The 19,841-nt window shown below is 39.1% G+C and overlaps 1 long non-coding RNA gene across 1 annotated transcript; it reads left to right on the top strand.

Annotated features, from left to right (window-relative positions):
* The first annotated feature begins 12,202 nt into the window (after positions 1 to 12,202).
* On the top strand, positions 12,203 to 14,322 carry LOC127509009 (uncharacterized). Its single transcript, XR_007929092.1, has 4 exons — positions 12,203 to 12,363; positions 12,899 to 12,989; positions 13,143 to 13,307; positions 14,240 to 14,322. It is a non-coding gene; the product is annotated as an uncharacterized LOC127509009 (long non-coding RNA).
* Positions 14,323 to 19,841: the final 5,519 nt, after the last annotated feature.

A 19,841-nucleotide genomic window follows, 5' to 3' on the forward strand; every position in this document is an offset into this window, starting at 1 on the left:
TATTGCAAGGGTTAGCCGAGGCTCCCTTCGAACCATTAGAGGAGGTTCCAGAAAAGTTCCTCACTCTAAAAACTATCTTCTTACTTGCTATCACTTCCCTGAAAAGGATAGGAGACTTACAAGCACTTTCAGTTGCTCCATCTTACCTGGAATTTGCCCCAGGAATGGTGAAGGCATTCCTTCATGCTAGACCTGGCTATGTGCCGAAGGTCCCCACCAATGTCCCAGGTCCTATTGTGCTCCAGGCCTTCTATCCTCCTCCCTTCGAGACTTCGGATCAGGAAAAACTGAATCTGCTCTGCCCAGTGAGGGCTTTGGATGCGTATGTCCACAGAGCTGCCCTGTGGCGAAAGTCAGATCAACTATTTGTCTGTTATGGGCCCCCTAAGAAAGGGGGCCCAGCATCTAAGCAGAGGATGAGCAAGTGGGTGGTCGAGGCCATCTCACTTGCATATGAAGCGGCCGGACAGCCTTCCCCACTGAATGTCCGTGCCCATTCTACCAGGGGTATGGCGCCATCAAAAGCTTTGATGTTCATGCCAGCACACATTTATCAGGTTTTATAACCTTGATGTCGGCTCCACTCCGGGATCTTCTATTTTGTCAAGCTAACATTGGCAAGTACTTGAAGCTACGGCACAGTTGGGATTGCGTTCCCAATGCATTATACGCAGCGTCGACAGTTCCCACGAAAGGGAACGTCTCAGGTTACAGATGTAACCCTGGTTCCCTGAGTAGGGAACGAGACGCTGCGTCTCCTGCCGTACCCCCAGCATACTTGTGAGTGCTTGCTTCAGACTTATCCCAGAAGCTAGCGATCTCTGCATCCGGGTATGCTTTATAGTTTCCTGGTCCGTGACGTCACCCGCCTCTGACGTCTCGCTACACGATTGGTTAGATACATGAGTGCTTCAATGACGTTATCACGCAGAAGGTTCCCAATGCGTTATACGCAGCGTCTCGTTCCCTACTCAGGGAACCAGGGTTACATCTGTAACCTGAGACGTTTTCAATTCTAGGGCACCTTTAAAACAATAGGGAAGACATGGCCTGTGTAAAATCTACATCATTTCCCAGTAAAATAATCACTCAAGGTATTGTTGCACATATTCACGCTCTCCTGACTTCATCCGGTTCAACGACTTTGCCATGAGTATAGTTATTATAATAGAATTGGCTGTCTGCAGTTTTACATGTATCCCCTCCATGCCCATGCTGTTTGATTGGTAGGCAGACAGGCTCTTTAAGCCCATACATTTATACTGTGCAATATTTTTTTAGATGACCAGGGGAACGCTGCCTGTGTAACTTCTGGTTCAACTCATCTCCCTGACTCAGTTACTCAAGGTATTATTTAAATGCGGTGCCATGTCCATCTCTAGGCACACTTGCTAATGTGCAGTCAACACTTACATTATGTTTGGTTAGACATATAAAGCATATGAAGAAGTTGCATGTATTTTGTTTTTAACAAGCAGTGTAATGAAATGTCATGTTAATGAAAACAATCAAACTTGATTTTCAGCAGATCTAAAGTCAATTTATTATCACACACATTTTGTCTACACAAGTTGCAGCTTGTTTGGCAATTTTGAACAGCAACATCCCTACCTGCAAGTACATCTCACAGGATCTTTTATCTTTTTTAATCTTCTAATCTTTTTTTAATTGTTCAGGTTTCTGTGTTTCATCAGGGTGGTGTGTGAAGAGACCATGGTCTGAGGAGGAGATACAAGCTGTGATGAAACATATGAGGCCTTTTATTGAAAACGGTGTCACTGTCACCAGTGAGCAGTGCCTGAAGTGCAAGGAAAAGGAACGACCTATCTTGGAGACAAGATCCATTCAAAACATTAGAGATTTTGTATGCAACAGAGGCTTGGCCTTTACAAGGCATTCAAATGCTAAACACTAAATGCACTTTTGGACAGCCTGAGCCTTTACCTTTCTAGGCATGTTTTAAAAGTTGGTGTCCTGTGTTCAGAAATGGTTTAGGTAACTTCATTTATTTTGCTCACAGGCAGTGTTTTGTTTTGTTTGTTCTGCTATGTGGTTAGCCTGGGCCTTTTAATGTCAGGATTCACTTTTATTTCCCTTAATTTTTACAATGCTGTCCTTTGTTAAGGAATTGATTCTTGAGGTGACTAAATCAAATATAGTTCAGTGATTCAACAAATGTTGTATTGTGTGTTAATATTGACAAACCTAGATTATTATTTTCAACATTTTTAGCTTAAATGCAGATGTTAAGTTTAGTAGTCAAACATAATGAAATCAACTAATGAGCTAAATATACTATGAGACCTCAGCAAGTTGCGATCCTATTCGCAATCTCCACAAAACAACAAAAGAGCAAGCATAAATCAAGCGTATAGCGTCAGTTCTGGCAGGTAACGTTAGTCAAGCTTGCATCAGCTGACTGTCAGCTGATCACATCTACCTATAGGAATCTGACGTCTATCACAGCATACATATATAATATAGCTCCTCAGTATTATCAGCTGCTATCGAATTCTGCAGAGCTCATTTACCCTCCTCCATCCCCAGCTCCTCCTCTCGTCCAGTCAGGATTTGGTATTTTAATTCCCCTTGAATCAGACTAAATTCCTTAATTATTTTGTACATTTAATACCAACATTAATGATATCTGCAATACATTATGTTGGTTCTGTTCTGTTTTCCCTTAGGGGGGTTATTGCTGCTCTTCCTGCTCTTATCCATGCTTAGTGGATATGCTCTTATCTGCAAAGTATGTCCCGATGTGATGAGTTATTTACAACTTATGTGCCAAATTGTAATGCACAACAGAGAAAACAAAAATGAACTCTTAATATATTCCATATTATTATAATGGTGTGCCTCAGTCACTTTGGTCTTATAATCCATGTGTCCTTTCAAAGCAGGTTATACTCGGTGTGTGTGTATGGTGACATCACTGGCCTTGTACACCACACTGTCCTTATAGACCGTGTTACAGAAAAGTCTTTACAAACCACCAGAAAGTCTGAAAAAGAGCCTTTTTTTATATCTCAGTTGTGCAAAGAAAATCTTTTAATTTTAAGTTGTGAATAGGTTTGCAGATTTTTTTCATGATTTTTGTAGCTCTAGCACCACTGGAACCCGGTGTCCCCATATCCCTGATTTGCGAAAAATTTCAAAAATTGTCCCTCTAGCCCGACAAACGGGTGTGTGTGAGAGAGAGAGAGAGAGAGAGAGATTTTGAGAGAGAGTTCCGCTGAGCAGCAGCAAGAAAATGAGCTCCTGATTTTTTAGATTTAATGTTGTTTTAAGATAAGACAGACATTCAGTTTTTATACATTTCAAGAATACAAGACTTCTACAACTTATCAACTACAAATTTTTTTTTTAAATCAAGAAAAATCAGCAGAAGACAAAGAAGACAACTAGCTGACAGCAGGCCAAAAGGTCTTACAACTGCCACAGAGAGAAAAGAAGAGCTCTCAGAGTGAGTACAGATATACTACATGAGATCTGCAATCAACTGCCTATATTTTGGGAAAATATTTGCCTAGAAACTGTTTTTTGGACAAATTAAGCTACAATATAAGGCATAACTCCAGTGGATATCTGCATATTCATAAAACAACAACAACAAACTGTCAGCAACTGTCAGAATATTTGAAGAAATGACAGAATCAATCCCCATAACATACCCATCTAAAGCTACCAATGAGATCTTAAAGAAAAGACATAAAGAAAAGCTCCTCAAGGACAAACCAGAAACACTGTACTCAGACTTATACAAGAACGGAGGGGTCAGTAACATCATATTTTATACAGAAGACCCAGAAGCCTGGCACTCAGCGATCAGACATCATTACCCCACAGTAATCAGAAAGGGCATCAGTAATGGATGGTAACTGCAGATCAAGGAGGAGGATTCAGATTCAGATGTCATGATAACAGTTAATTTATACAAAAATGGGACTGTAATGATTCAGGGCAATCTGAAACAATTTGAAAAGGACTTCCTCCAAATTAAAGGAAAAGCTCAGCTGAACAAGATCAGCCCTAATACACTGAAACAGGCAGAAGACACCTCCACCTCCACCCATCAATCCACAAATGAGCAGTCCAGGGATGACAGTGAGGAGATCTCCCTTCTACACAGCATCATCAACGACATGAAAGAGAAGTTCAGAGAGATGGAACTGGAACTGGTGCAGCTAAGAGAGGAGGTGCATGGAGTAGCGCAGGAGACTGATCGAATAGAAAGAAAAGAGGATTACAGGAAAGAAATAGCAATGCTAAAGAAAGACATTCAGGAACTGAAAAAACAGAGAGAAGAATACAACAAACAAGTGTCTGTAATAAGAGAAGAGATGAGAGGACTGAGAGAGGACAGAGAGTCCTACAGAAAACAACTGCCAGCTTTGGAGAAGCAGCTGACACAGAGAGGAGAACAGCAGAACTTAGAGGAGACCCCTTCTCCTTCTCCTCCCTCCACAGCCATCAACCCCAGCAGCCCTCCTCCATCTGACTCCTACAGTCAAACACAGCCTCAGATTGTACTCCTCATGGACTCGAATGGCAAGTTTGTCGATGAAAATAAACTGTTCCCGAGAAGAAATGTCAAGAAAATATGGTGCCCAAACACACAGAAGGCCCTGGAGCTCTTGTGTGAAGAACAGCTGGGTTCCCCCAGCCATATTATCATCCACACTGGCACCAATGACCTGAGAACTCAACAAGAGAGAGTAGCTACAGCTCTCATAAATGTAACAGAGAAGGCATCCTCCAACTTCCCCAACTCCAAAATTATCCTCTCCACCCTGCTACTGCGCTCTGATTTCCACCCAGACACCATCAGGCATATAAATGCAAGAGTATCCAGAGACTGTGCCCTAAAGCCCAACGTATACCTGGCTCAGCACCCCACTCTGAATCTCAGCAGTCTTTACGACCATGTCCATCTCCACAGAAGGGCAGTCCCCATCTTTACAAAGACCCTGAAGGACATCACACTGAACCGCAACTCCAACACACAACAGCGATCACATGGACACCCCATAGAGCCACTACAGGGACACCCTTCAAATCACCGCCCCCTCCACCACTTCAACTCTGAGCAGAGAATCCCAATGAGAGGCTCTATGTTTCCCCCTGGAAAACCTCACATGACCAGGCCTGCAGCCTCCTCGCCTTCTCATTCACATGAACATCAGCAGGAGCAGCACTCGGACAGCCAGAGCTACGCTGAAGCAGTCAGCCGATCACTGATCCACTTCAACACCAGCACAGTTGACAGCCAGCAGGCCTCATCTCCATCCAGAGACCTCAGAAACATCCAGCACATGCTGACTCTGTTGTGCTCTCACCTCATGGGTTAGTGACTCAGAAGAGGAAGAAAAAAAGAAAGAAAAAGAAATGTACTCTGTGTATATGTGTGTGCGTGTGTGTCTATGCGTGAATGTGTGTGCATTATATTTCTTTTATTTATATATTTCTTTTAAAAGGGATTCTTAGAAATCTCATTTTATTTCATATGTTCTTGGGAAAAAAATATAATAAGAATATGATTTTCATTTTATGTATTTTACTTTAATTCGCAATTTGTTTTAAAACATATTCTTAGATGCATCATAATATTTAATACATTCTTCTTGATATGTCAATTCAGCAATATACTTATAATTGTCTTGTTTTGAAATAACAAAAACAGTTAAATAATGGACTCGTATTCCATAAAAATCACATGTTGGAATATTCAAGGACTAAGGTCCTCCATTTTTGGTATTAAGAGCCAACATTCAGACTTCAAAAAAGAAATCCAGAGCTCTGACATTATAATACTACAAGAAACATGGAATATAAAAGATTTGTCCACTGGCTGCCCAACTGGATTTAGAGAAATAGTCCTACCATCATCCAAACTAAGAGGGGTGACTCAGGGCAGAGACTCGGGGGGAATGCTGATATGGTACCGAACAGAACTCATAGACTCAATCAAACCTTCTCCATTCTACAAGATGAGATCTGCCATTTCCAGACAAAAGGAAAAGGAAATGTGTTAATATGTGGTGATTTAAATGCTAGAACTGGAATTGAACCAGACCTTGTCAACACACAGGGAGACAAATATATTACCAACACCAGCCACCCTCTGCCCTCATACCACCTCAGAAATAACTATGACAAATTCACAAACAAAAGTGGAAAAAGCCTACTAGAACTCTGTCAATCACTGGGTCTATATATAATAAACGGTCGCATTCGGGGAGACTCTTTTGGCTGTTATACCTTTAATTCATTTCTGGGCAACAGTACTGTAGATTATTTCATTACAGACATTGACCCAGTGCATCTCAGAGCATTCACAGTCAGCCCTCAAACACCTCTGTCAGACCAATGTAAAATTACATTATATCTAAAACGAACTCAAACTAATGAATCACGCAGACAGCCCTCTCATTTACTAAAGCTGAAACAATCATACAAGTGGACAAAAAACAGCACAGAAAATTATCAAAGTGCAATAGAAAGTCAAACTGTCAAATTATTATTGGACAAATTTATAATTAACACATATCCACAAAATAAAATAGGCATAAATCTGGCACTACATGACATCACCAACATATTCCACCAATCAGCATCCATGTGCAATTTGAAAAAATCATCAAAAATTAAACCAAAAAACGCCAACGAAAAGTGGTTTGACAGTGAGTGTAAAAGTATTAGAACAACAGTACGAAATCTTTCCAATCGAAAACACAGAGACCCAGACAATCAAGAACTCCGCCATCAATATCATGAAGCTCTTAAAGTCTACAAACAAACTCTAAGAGCAAAAAAGGAAGAGCATACAGAACAATTATTTCAAGCAATGGAGGAGTCAATAAATACCAGTAACTTCTGGAACAATTGGAACACTCTCTATAGACCACAACAGGAAGAATTGGCCATTCAAAACGGGAACATATGGAGGACACACTTTGAAAATCTGTACAAAACAACCAAAACAAATCCTGCTCAAAATGAAATAAAAACCAAATTAGAAATCCTGAAAGAAAAAATTAAAGACAATCAGAATCCCCTGGACTTCCCAATTACAATAAACGAGCTAACAGATAGACTACATGCATTAAAACCCAACAAGGCATGTGGCATTGATGGAATATTAAATGAAATGATCAAATACACCAATGACAAATTCAAGACCGCAATAATCAAATTATTCAACATTGTTTTGAGTGTAGGATATTTCCCTGACACCTGGAATCAAGGCCTGATTACACCAATCCTTAAACAAGGAGACAAATTTGAGCCAAACAATTACAGAGGCATATGTGTCAATAGCAACCTGGGGAAAATATTCTGTTCGATTATTAATATGAGATTGCAGAACTTTCTCAAAACCCACAAAATCCTGGATAAAAGTCAAATTGGATTCCTGCCCAAGCACAGAACATCTGACCATATTTACACCCTCCACACGATCATTAATAAACATGTATACCAAAACAAAACCAAAGTCTTTGCTTGCTTTGTTGACTTTGAAAAGGCTTTCGATTCAATCTGGCATGAAGGACTCTTCCTAAAACTACTGGAAAATGGGATTGGAGGGAAAACATTTGATTTGATCAGCACCATGTATAAAAACAATACATGTGCTGTAAAAATAGGGAATAAACGGACAGAATTTTTCTCCCAACAACGAGGAGTCCGTCAAGGTTGCCCATTGAGCTCCACACTATTTAACATTTATATAAACGAATTAGTCAAAGCATTAAATAATTCGACTGCCCCCGGCCCAACCCTGACTGAATCAGAAATTAAATGTCTCCTCTTTGCAGATGATTTAGTCATTCTGTCAAAAACAAAAGAGGGACTACAACAACTCCTCGACATCATAGAGACATTCAGTCAAACATGGGCTCTTAAAATTAACCTAGTAAAGACAAAAATAATGATTTTTCAAAACAGATCCAGGTGTAGGGAAAATAGATACACCTTTAGAGCAGGAAACCAGGTCCTCCAACACGCCTATGAATACACCTATCTGGGACTAAAACTGAGTTCAACAGGGAATTTCAATCTGGCTGTGAAAGAGCTGAGAGCAAAAGCAATGAGAGTCTTCTACATGATTAAAAATACAATTCGACATGAAATTCCAATCCAAACCTGGCTGAAAATCCTAAAAGCAATAATTGAACCAATTGCTCTGTATGGCAGTGAGGTATGGGGACCCCTAAAAACCCAAGATTTCTCAAAATGGGAAAAAGAAGAAATTGAAACTCTGCATACCCAAATTTGTGAAAGCATATTAAAAGTAAACAGAGCGACACCGAACAACTCATGCAGAGCTGAATTAGGACAATACCCTTTATTGATAACCATCCAAAAAAGAGCTCTGAAATTCTACCAACACCTTAAATACAGTGATCCAAACTCATACCAGGCAGAAGCTCTACAGTGTCAGGAGCAAAACCTGATCAGGAGCACCTTATCACAGCTGGTGCTGAAACTACAGCCAAACCTACACAGCACAATCCGGCCCAAACAAATTGTTCAATTGCAAAAACAAAATTACATCAACTATTGGAAAGATGCCACTAAATTACAAAAAAAGATGGAACTCTATTTACAACTAAAAAGAGACTACAAACCAGCAGAATATCTTAGCTGTGTTAAAGAACATAAAGTTAGAAAGACCCTAACCAGACACAGGCTGAGTGATCATAGCCTAGCTATAGAGAGAGGACGGCACAGGCAGAGATCGGACTATTTCACTAAATTCCAGCTATTAGAACCAAAATTTATGGCATCTTCAAATACAGAAAAAATAAATCATATTCTGGGAGAAAACAGCAAATTGATTGCAACAGCAGCAAAATACATAACAGCTTGCCACAATCTAAGAGAGACAGCAACCAGTGGACAAAACTAGAATCAGAAGTATTCTTAATGTATGTACAGTTTTTTTTTTTTTTTTTTTTACATTGTCTTATTCTTTTTTTGTTGTTGTTGTTATTTCTTGTATGTATATTTAAATGTTTATGCATTATATAATCATTATTTGTTCATTGTAATGGCCACTGCTTTGGCAATACTGTGTAAGTCATGCCAATAAAGCAAATTTGAATTTGAAATTTTAAAATTTGATAAAGGAGAAGTGGAGTAGATGAAGGAGGAGAGGAGTAGTTGGATCAGGACAAGGAGAGGTGGAGGTAGAGGAGAGGAGGAATAATGTGTGCTGGATTGTGCATCTCTATGGTTTTCACTCTTACTCATGTGCAACTTATGAAAGCTCATTTCTGCCATGCATAGAAAATAAAAAAGGTAATTGTGACTTTATATCTCACAATTCTGACTTTTTTCCTCTCTCAATTCCTAGTTTATAATTCAAATTCAATTCTGAATTTTACATGTTTTTATTCTGTGGTGAAAAAAAACTTCAACAGTAACCAAAGGCCATGTATGTTGGATTTGTTGTTGATCAATGGCAGTAATTTCATCTTTTAATTTCAGTAAAAGCTTTATATAAAACTTTTACTACAACATTTTCACTAGCACTGTTCCATATATGCAGAATATGTGGTCTGCATAGGGCACTAACTACCAAAGGGACACCATCCCACCCTCTATGGGGCAACATCAACACCACACCCAAACCCAGAAAGAGATTTCAACAGAGGGGGACACTGAAGTTCTGCATAGAGGACACATTTGACCAGGAGCTGCCCTGAGCAATTCTGTTACTTTCTTCTTCTTCTTCTTTTCTACTGCACATTATATAAAGACTCATTCTCTTTTAGATAGTATGTTGCCAAGAATGCACACATTCAACACTCAACCAAAAATGTAAAAGGGGTTACAGTAAAAATAAACTGAATTATAAAAAAAAAAAAAAAAAAAATGTATTTCATATTTTCTGCAGGTAGAACTGAAACATGACAAGTAATGCAGTTTTTGTAATGCCATCAGCTACCATACAGAAGTACTACAGCATGGAAGTTAATGCTTTTTAGACGCAATTCGAATGCGTATGGCTGTCGCACTGGAAGCTCGTTGTTTTACTTTACAAAGTTTTAAATAAAGGATATTTGTCTCACACGAATGCATTGATTCGCTTCAGAAGGCCTTTATTAACCAACTGAAGCCGCGTGGAGTACACGTGTATAATTTTTGTTTTCAGATTGCTTACACACAGCAGGGATCAAATTTGAAATGAGCTCATTTTGTGCATAACATTGTGAAATTTCTCAGTTTAAACATTTATGTTATCTATGTTCTGTTGTGAATACAATATTGGCTCATGTGACATATTCATTTTATTCAAATTTAAATAACGTCTCAACTTTTCTGGAATTTGGGTTGTATTCCAAAAATTGTATTTTTGTGTAGTAACTAAACACAGATGTGAGAAATGTAAAACTACCACCTTGTGTCTTTAGCTTCGGTGTGCAGTGGAGTGTACAGGAGGTGCAGGAGTTTGTCACAGCACTTGCATGTACATGTGAGCAAATACACTGTATATACAGTATATATGCACAACTGATGAATTTTACACAGGTATCGAACTGAACTGAATCGATCCTGAACTGACTTGAGCTGTATAATGACACTACTGGCTTGTTAGACATGCTTTACAGCAGAATTTGAATTTGTTTCTATTGTGAAGCTTCTGTAAAACAATTTATATTGTATAAAGCACTTTAGAAATAAAATTGACTTTGACTTGGCTTGTATGCGCACATCCAGCATGTGAGTGGGTGTGTGTGTGTGTGTATATATATATATATATATACACACACATACACACACACACATACACAAATAGATAAATTAATTACAATAAAAAATAACACATTAAAAATATTTATACACATTTAACGCGGCACTTGCCCTGCCCCAGACCTACGTAGGTCATCTGACATTTCATACAGCTGATTGATGAGGAATGTAACGTGACTGCTGCGAGACTGGAAGGCTGAGGATCCACACGCAGCTTTATTGAAAAGGATAATCCATAAACAAGATCAAAAACCAGGCAAAGGGTCAAAATACACAAGGTACAAACAACAAACAACAAGGCAGAAACACACAGGCACAACAGGGAAATCCACGAACAGGCAGAGATCAAGAGACCAAGATAGAGAAAACCGGGAAAAATTGCAGCTGTTACACTAAACAACACTTCACAGGGAATGAGTGAGTGAACCAGGCTTATATAGACAGGGTGAACAAGGCCCCGCCCACACCGAGATGCGTTTTTGTGAATACGCACAAATTTTGTATCAAATAGGCGTTTCGTCCACATAGATTCACCGTTTTCGGAAGGTGAAACCGCTATTTTTTGAAACCGGCCCCCAGAGTGGATAAATCTGAAAACGCCGTCTTTGCGTTTTCGTGTGTACAGCCTATCCGTATATTTTGAGAAATGATGATCACCCCACGTGTCGACCCTAGTCAGACGCCGCTAACAGAACAAAACAACCACAACAGCAACAACAACAACAGCAGACTCTAGATGCTTGTGTTCGTGCTGCAGAAGCTACTGAGCCAAAATAAAGCGTTATTTCTAAGCTTTACTATAGTTTGTATACAGCGTGCAAGATTAATGCGCATGCTCCAAGTCTTGTTCTCTGTTTTAAGTGTATCTCTGTGGCAGAATTACAGCGCCACATACTGGTCTGGCATGTATACTACATCGTTTTGAGTCGTTCCAGTGGTTTCGTGTGGACGCTGATATTTTTTGAGACAAGGAAAAAAAAAGATTGGTTTAGGGTAAGCTCCGGCTTTGTGTGGACATAGCAATCTGAGGGTTTTGTTGCAGAGCTTCAGGTCTGTAGCCAGCCTATTGAAAGGGGGGGTTCTTTTTTTCAAAAAGTGGACCTTTTTGCGGTTTTTCTCCTCCTTTTGTTCAAATACTTCATTTTCGAACCACCCGAACCCCCCCCCGCCTACGGGCATGAGCTTGGAAATTTGTCTGTGACACCACAAAATCACAGAAAAATCATGGAGTGAAGGCACAGCTTAAAGTACATCTCTAATGAAGAAATCAAAAGGTTTTGCTTTCACAAGATTCTCTGTCTACAACACTCAGTATAAAGCCAAAGACCCTGATTGGCCAGTGTAACGATTATTATTTTCACTCAAAATCTTTTCTTTCTTATTAAAAACACTGAATCTCTTATTTTGAATATATTATTTGATTTCATTGTATTGTCTTTTGATTTAATTATGCTGGTATGTATATTTTTGGAGTTTTATATATGATTTGTAATGAAGTGTACTGGCCCTTTAAGAAACGCTTAACTTTGGGCGCGTTCTCTCCTGTGGCTCAGTAACGCTAAGCTACACTGAGATGAGGATATCTGGTGGCTCACGGAGCCAAAGGTAATACAATTTCAACATATTAGTTGATGTTCATGTCAAAAACTGTTCTTTTGAGTGTTTAAACTTGATTTACAGTGTGGGATTACACCGATGTGGCGTTTTTGTCGAAGTTTATATTGTTTGTATGCTCGCGTGGCTTAGGCTATGTGCTGTTATTTCCTAACAGATGAAGTTTTTGAGAAGCCACACAATACATGCTTTCTAATATTAATGCTTCGTTTGTCCAAGTATGTCATTGTTCTGATATGTTTATTGTTTAAACTGTTATGTGAAAATCTTATGAAACTGTTATGTGAAGTGTTATATATGTTTTACATAAAATAAGTTACTGCTAAGCTACACTGAGATGAGGATGTCTGGTGGCTCAAGGAGCCAAATATGAAGTTTTTGAGAAGCCACACAATACATGCTTTCTAATGTTAATTCTCCATTTGTCTAGTTCTTCCGTCTGTCCAGAAAATAAAGAGGCAGCTAGAGATCAGTCAAAGAAGTTTGATGTCCATTTTATTCTCTCTCTCACACACGCACCCCGCAGAGTCCACATCCCATCACATGGGACCGGTTACACCAGCAAAACAAACTCAAGAATCACTGACTGCACCTTTCACATTAGAATAAATACAAAAGTAAAGATTGGACAATTGACATCTGCCCTCATATAGCTGCTGTTATTTAGAGCTGTAAAAAAATAATAAATAGATAAAGAGAGACATGAAAAAAAGGCTTTTAAAAATACAATTGAATTACTAACTGGAATAATTCTGTGACATTTTTCTCAGTACCAGCCAGGTTACATGTTAAGACTTTCGTATCCTTACACCCTCAAACATTCCACTGTTGCAGAAGGACAAGCCTAAAGGATTCACGTTTTGGACACCCTTGGTCAGTTTCACCTTCAGGAATGCCAACATCATCTGTAAATTTAATGACAACGGTCTTTGAAGGTAGGAAATTTAGATGTCTCATGGTCTGTTCAGTTCCTTCCCACACACACTTCCTTGTGATGTTAAAACTGATCATGTCACTTGAAATGCCATCCCAGGAGGTAAAAAGATTTATTTAGAGAAGATCAACTGACTTTGAAGGAAAAGGAGAATGCACCATGCCAGAATGTAGATTGAAAAACGTTGCAAATCACATAGTAGATAACACTATTGAACACACATAGTTGAACTTGAGATTCCATTTTTATAGCTGATTGTTTATTTCCTTAATTCACCTGTTCATGTTTAGTGTATAGCCTCATTAATTTTGTCTATACAGTACAATTACATTCACTCTGTGTGCTGTGACTGATTCACATCTAGGAAGGATCTTGCAATTGCTTCATTCAAATCCACATCTTCAGAATCTGTATCATCAAAAAGATAAGCATAGCATCTATCAAAAAGAGAAAACATTGTTCAGTTAAGACAGAACCATCTTTTCCAGCAGAAACATTTTCATTGAGGGTAATTGTAATCTAGCAATGAAGTGCTTTTAAAGAATATTTTCTTGTCACACAAGGTGGTACCACTCAAACATAAACATGTGCTTCATCTACATATAAACCTTTCATTTAAAATATTAACAGAGAACCTTTTATTTAATAGTCTGACACATATACACTTTGTAAATATGTCCAGGATAAAGAGATATTAGCATTGGCTATCGGCCAAAATGAGTTAAAAAATGTAGGATATTGGCAAAAATCCAATATTGTGCATCCCTAGTTCTAGAGAAGCAGCAATGCATTTTGCATTATCTTGTGTACCTCAACAGTCATGTACATTGATGAATTCATTTAGCCATTTCTGCTCTCCCAAATGAACACCTTGAGATGTGTGAGCTCTACTTAGAGCACTTAGAGCTCACACAATGCTTCGTCTTTCCACAGATACACGTCTGAGGGACAGGTCCAGGACGGGCACCTGGTTCCTGCACTTCAGCCATCCTCAGAGGTTATATCTGCAGAATAATAGCCAATGGTTACGTCGTGTTAAGGCAGGGGTGTCCAAACTCAAACCCACTGTCCTGCAGAGTTTTGCTCCAACTTGCCTCAACTCACCTGTCTGGAAGTTTCTAATATGCTTATTTAGAGCTTGATCAGCTGGTTCAGGTGTGTTTAATGGGGGTTGAACTCTGCAGGACAGTGGCCCTACAGGAGCGAGTATGGAGACCCCTGTGTTACGGGAAAATAATTTATGGTTGAGGGTTTTTTTTTTTTTTTTTTTTTACTAATTTAATATTATTGTTTCTAGTAATTGAAAAAATTAAACCTTTGTAAATAAATTTGATTCTTCATTTTCATCTCCATGTAAGCACCCAGTAATGGCATTAAAATAACTCACTTTTTCCACTCTCCCTTGAAAAGTCCAGTAGTCTCCTTGGGAGAAGATGTCTTCCTCTCCTCTGTCAGGGTGTGAGGGAGGACACAGGGCCTGTTTAGCAGCCTTTTCCTCATCTTCAGTAAAGGCCAGTGCTGCTGCAATGAATTTACTAGATGACCGGTCAAAATATACATTCTGGCGGTCATATCTCTTACTAATTGTTAAGTTTTTCAGAAAATATGAAACACCCTCTTCAAACTCTAGTGTGTCATTGTTGTTTGAAGATAAGTATACATGTTTTCCATCAGTAAGGGCACATTGAAGGTTAGTAAGGGCACTAACCTTCAATGAAGAAATTTGAATATTTGTGCCATCTCTCACAAAGGTTACCACTAATAAAACTGTATGTGACTGAAGTATAGCAGCACTCACTGTCAGGTTGTCTTCTGTAATTTTATACTTATATATTACTTCACAAGGGTAAATTACTTTTACATAACATTTATATAATATAATAAGAACATATCACTTAAATGCAGGCAAAATGCATTACCAGCACAATGAAATAGAAAAAAAAAAACTTTAACACAGAAGGTAAAACATACACTGAATAAAGTAGGGAAACTTTGAACACAAAACATAAGGAAAACCAAATTGGGAGCACATCGTAAGCACACTGACTAATTACTAACAAAATAAAAAACAGGAGATTCAAAATTAATTAAAACTTCCACATAGAATTAAATGATCAATCACACATTCATTTTTTTAATACTGCACTGCACTAGATCCATGCTCACAACACACTCAAATCAGGTCAGCACAGATTTGGCAGAACTCGCTGCAGAAGTCTGGGTGGGTGTCCTCACTAAAAATTCCCACAAGTTTTCCCCTTCTTCCTCTACCTACATATCCTACAGGTTAGCAAAGAAAGCAAACAAAGAAAGGAAATATTTCAATGTTCATTGTTTTTGTTGTGTTTTAATTCATCATTGAAAGCAAAACACCCCATGGAAACGACCAACAATGAATTCATTCCTGGAGTGCAGTTTTTGAAAATGTCTCCACATTGCCTACAAGTTTCCAGTCTGTACATTTTATAGTACTCTGTCTTGTAGGATGTGGAGAACACAGTCCAATTTGTGACACCTGTACACATGTAACATCACACAGATTAAAAAATCAGTTCACTTTTGTAAATCATACAAAAGAATAGAGTCATAATATTATATTCATAATAATAAAATGATTATGTATTTCCATGCAGCAAGAGTGATAGGGAACGTGTTGTACTCTGCCAGCCACCAGCCCACCAGAATCAGACTGGCAGCTGCCACCAGGTCATGTGACCTGTCAGTGGCTGCTCCTGCCAACCAGCTGAAGATTGAACCCCTACTGAAATAGTTAGCATTCAGTAGTATATTGCACTGCAAAATCCCCCGAGTTAAATCAACTCTGCTCAGAGTACATACGGTCCCTCTCTAAATAGTGTTAAAGTAACACTGAAGCAGAGTTAAAGTTAATGAAATAAATAAGCAATTAAGTGATGATTGTGCATTAGTGATGAACACCTGCTGTTAACAAGCAGAATCACTGAAGAAAAAAGAGACACAGGAACTACAACTGACTTCAGTCACAGAATTGCTTAATCATCACATTAACTTTAACTCTGCTTCAGTGTTACTTTAACACTATTTAGAGAGGGACCATATGTACTCTGAGCAGAGTTGATTTAACTTGGGGGATTTTACTGTGTGCATGCATGGTTGTGTGCAATGAAATGCAATTAACTCTTACTGTCAAGCCAAAGAATATGGGCTCGTCTCCTGAAGGCTTCCTGTGTCACAAGGTCTCTGAAGCAAGTGCACACAAGGGCCAGCGTCAGACAAAGGGCCTTGTCGCCTTCCTGGAGAACCACATCAATGAAAATGTCCTCCAGAACAGATGCTGGCAACTGTAAGCAAATTAACAAAAATGAGAAATATGAAAGAAAAGATAATGGTCCCAATGCCCAGTTCTTGGAATTATCTATTTGTCTTTGTTCTTGGTATAACAGTATCTCACAGAAGTGAGTACACACCTCACATTTTTGTAAATATTTTATTATATCTTTTCATGTGACAACACTGAAGAAATGACACTTTGCTACAATGTAAAGTAGTGAGTGTACAGCTTGTATAACAGTGTAAATTCCCCTCAAAATAACTCAACACACAGCCATTAATGTCTAAACCGCTGGCCACAAAAGTGAGTACACCCCTAAGTGAAAATGTCCAAATTGGGCCCAAAGTGTCAATATTTTGTGTGGCCACCATTATTTGACATATGTCTCTATGGCTCTGTTCTGGAGGAGCGTGGTATATAAAGTGGGAGGAGTTGGATCTAGATCCAACCCCGCCCCCTGGATCTCATGTTCTGCAGCGAGGACCATCTCGTCTCGGACACAGCTAATGAGATTCTGCTCTCTTTTGGAGCCTGTTCCTAGCGGCCAGTCGATGAATTGCGGTTTAAGTCACTTATGTATTGGCTTCACGAGAAACTGGGGGAGGTTGCTGCTTGGTTTTCACTTTTCCAGTCGGGATGAAAATGGCGACTTCAAATTTCCTGGGGGTGCCAAAACACGGAAGAGTGCCACGAGAGCGTTAGTGGCCGAAAGAATATTGCATCCGTAGTGGTTTAGCACTACCATAGAGAATAGCCCTGTCCAAATACCAATGCTGCGTCCCAATTCGCCTACTTCTACTACGCCCTAAAAGTATGTACTCTTTCTGTGAACAAAAATACTTTTGAATCTTCAACTTCTACTGCTTTGTCGGACAAAATGGTGGATTCGGCATTATGATTGGTCAGATCGCCTGTCAATCAAACTCTTGGCGAAGGGTCAATTCAATTAAATAACACAGTGTGCACCGTTTCATCAGATTTGTAAGGTAAATCATTTATAAAGCCTGAGAATTATGTTTATTTTAAATAAATTAAATACATAAAATGTTTTCTTTTATTTTATTTTTTATAACATGCTGTCTTAAGTAATATGACAGTTTGATCTTTATATTATTTTTTTTTTAATGAGTCCAAACATATAGCACATATATAATGATCAAACCTGAACTTTCAGTGAAGATTCAAGGTGGACTTTGCTGTAAAAACCACATCATAAGACACACTTCAGCTGGATCACTAATGGCTCATTGGTGCTTGTGGCTATAAATCCTGTGCTCCCAACACCCTAATCCTTGATATTTTGAATTTCATTTTTCTACTAGTGCTGTCCACATGGACATTTATAACTATTCCAAAAAGTATAGTCTGGACCTCCTCTGGAAATGAAATATGGAGGCTGGACCTCATGGAAATTTAACTGAATACCCCTGATATACAGTGAAACACTGTAAATTGTTTAACAAGTGCAAGCAATGCATTGATGTACAAGTCCCAATGAAAAACAATAAAAAGACATTCCCAAAATAAGTCTGTATGATGTAGTGATTTTTACTTTCGCCCATTCAAGTACGCGAAGTAAAGTAGGGATTGGTACTCACGTCACCGCTGACGTGATTTTTGGATCACACGTCTCTTAAGGTGTGGTTATGAGTACATCAGATGACCACTTTCCTCTTTTCCTAGTTCAGGGCACCAGTCAAGGTCTTTTACCTTGGCAGTATGAGAACACTCTCAACAGGGGCTTTTCATTTATTTAGAATTAATGTAAAGTGGTCAGCTGATTTATCTGAAAGATTGGTGAGATTGCTAACTTGTAGAGCCTCTTCTGTATTATCAGCACAAGGAAGACACAAGTGGAATAAAATAAATTTTATTAACAAAAGATAAACAAGAATAACTAACACAACTACTAAATGAATACCATGAATGATAAAGGAATACAGTGCATAAGATACATAGAATACAAGTGATTAAGTTGGTGTGGCTATGGAAGAGTTACGTTATCTTATGGAAAGATAAACTGTTTATCTGCAAATAATAAGGTGGAGAACCTTATTATGCACCAAACAAATAAACGAGAGGTTATTTGTTATTAACTAACATCAGCTATATTACATCTAATGGGAATTAGGAAATCATGTACTGATAAAATACAACAATGCCAAGGTCTCTGGAAAGAGGTTTGGTTAAGTGATATTTACGTTCCACGTGGTTGAGTCCGATGAAGGTGACGTCTTCCACTGGTTGTGCTGGGTGACAATGCGGTGGGGAGAGGAGCCAGAATCTGTTTCAACAGTCTTGAACACGAAGCTCTGCGGGATGCTGATCTCCGGAAGCACCAAAGGGTCCTAAAATCTGGAACACGCAGATGAGGCCCTGGCGTAGGTGCAGAAGGTCCTTAACAATCTGGAACACGCAGACGAAGGTACCTTGGAAGCAAGGTTTGCTCTCCTGAGCTTAACCTTGTTGCAAATGTTGTTACTGTCTCACTGGACGGAAACTGAACGTAGTGTTTGTTAATGTCTCTTTCCTCGCAGGCTGGAGGCTCAGAACGTGGTCGTCTCTGTTGCTGCCTCACAAGCTGTAGACTCAGATCGTGGGATCTGTTGTTGTCTCTCTGGATGGACCAGAGGCTCAGAACGGTGTTGTATCTGTTAATGTCTATCCCCGTACAGGACAGACTCAGAACGCTATATCTGTTGTGTCTCACCCGATGGGAGACTCAGAACGGTGCATCTGTTGTGTCTCAGCTTTGCAAGCCGGGACTCAGAATGGTGTATCTGTTGTCTCACCCGATGGGAGACTCAGAACCGTGTATCTGTTGTGTCTTTCTCCTTTGAAGGGCAGACTCAGAACAAGGAATGTCTGTTGAAAGGGTACCTTTATCCCTTTCCGATGAGGAGGAGATTGCATTTTGGCGCTTCTCCATTCGAGTGCTGTGATTGGCTGCTGGCATCAGAGGGGACACACACAGTGTGGCCCACCCTTCTTTCCCCTGTGGAACTCATTTGCATAAAGCAAAAGTTGGAAGTCTTTACAGTGTCTTTAAAGTTTACCAATGCATTTCTCACTTTCCAAACCACCACCAGAATACCTTTGGCAATATTCTAAACAAATAGAGACTAAACATGATGGAAAAAGATTGAACTGTCATTCAATTGTACATTAACAGCTGAATTTGTGTCAGATGTTGCACTACAAATAGCTGTCACTGAGAATACTTAT

Source organism: Ctenopharyngodon idella, chromosome 3, assembly GCF_019924925.1.
Source record: "Ctenopharyngodon idella isolate HZGC_01 chromosome 3, HZGC01, whole genome shotgun sequence".
Lineage (NCBI taxonomy): Eukaryota > Metazoa > Chordata > Actinopteri > Cypriniformes > Xenocyprididae > Ctenopharyngodon > Ctenopharyngodon idella.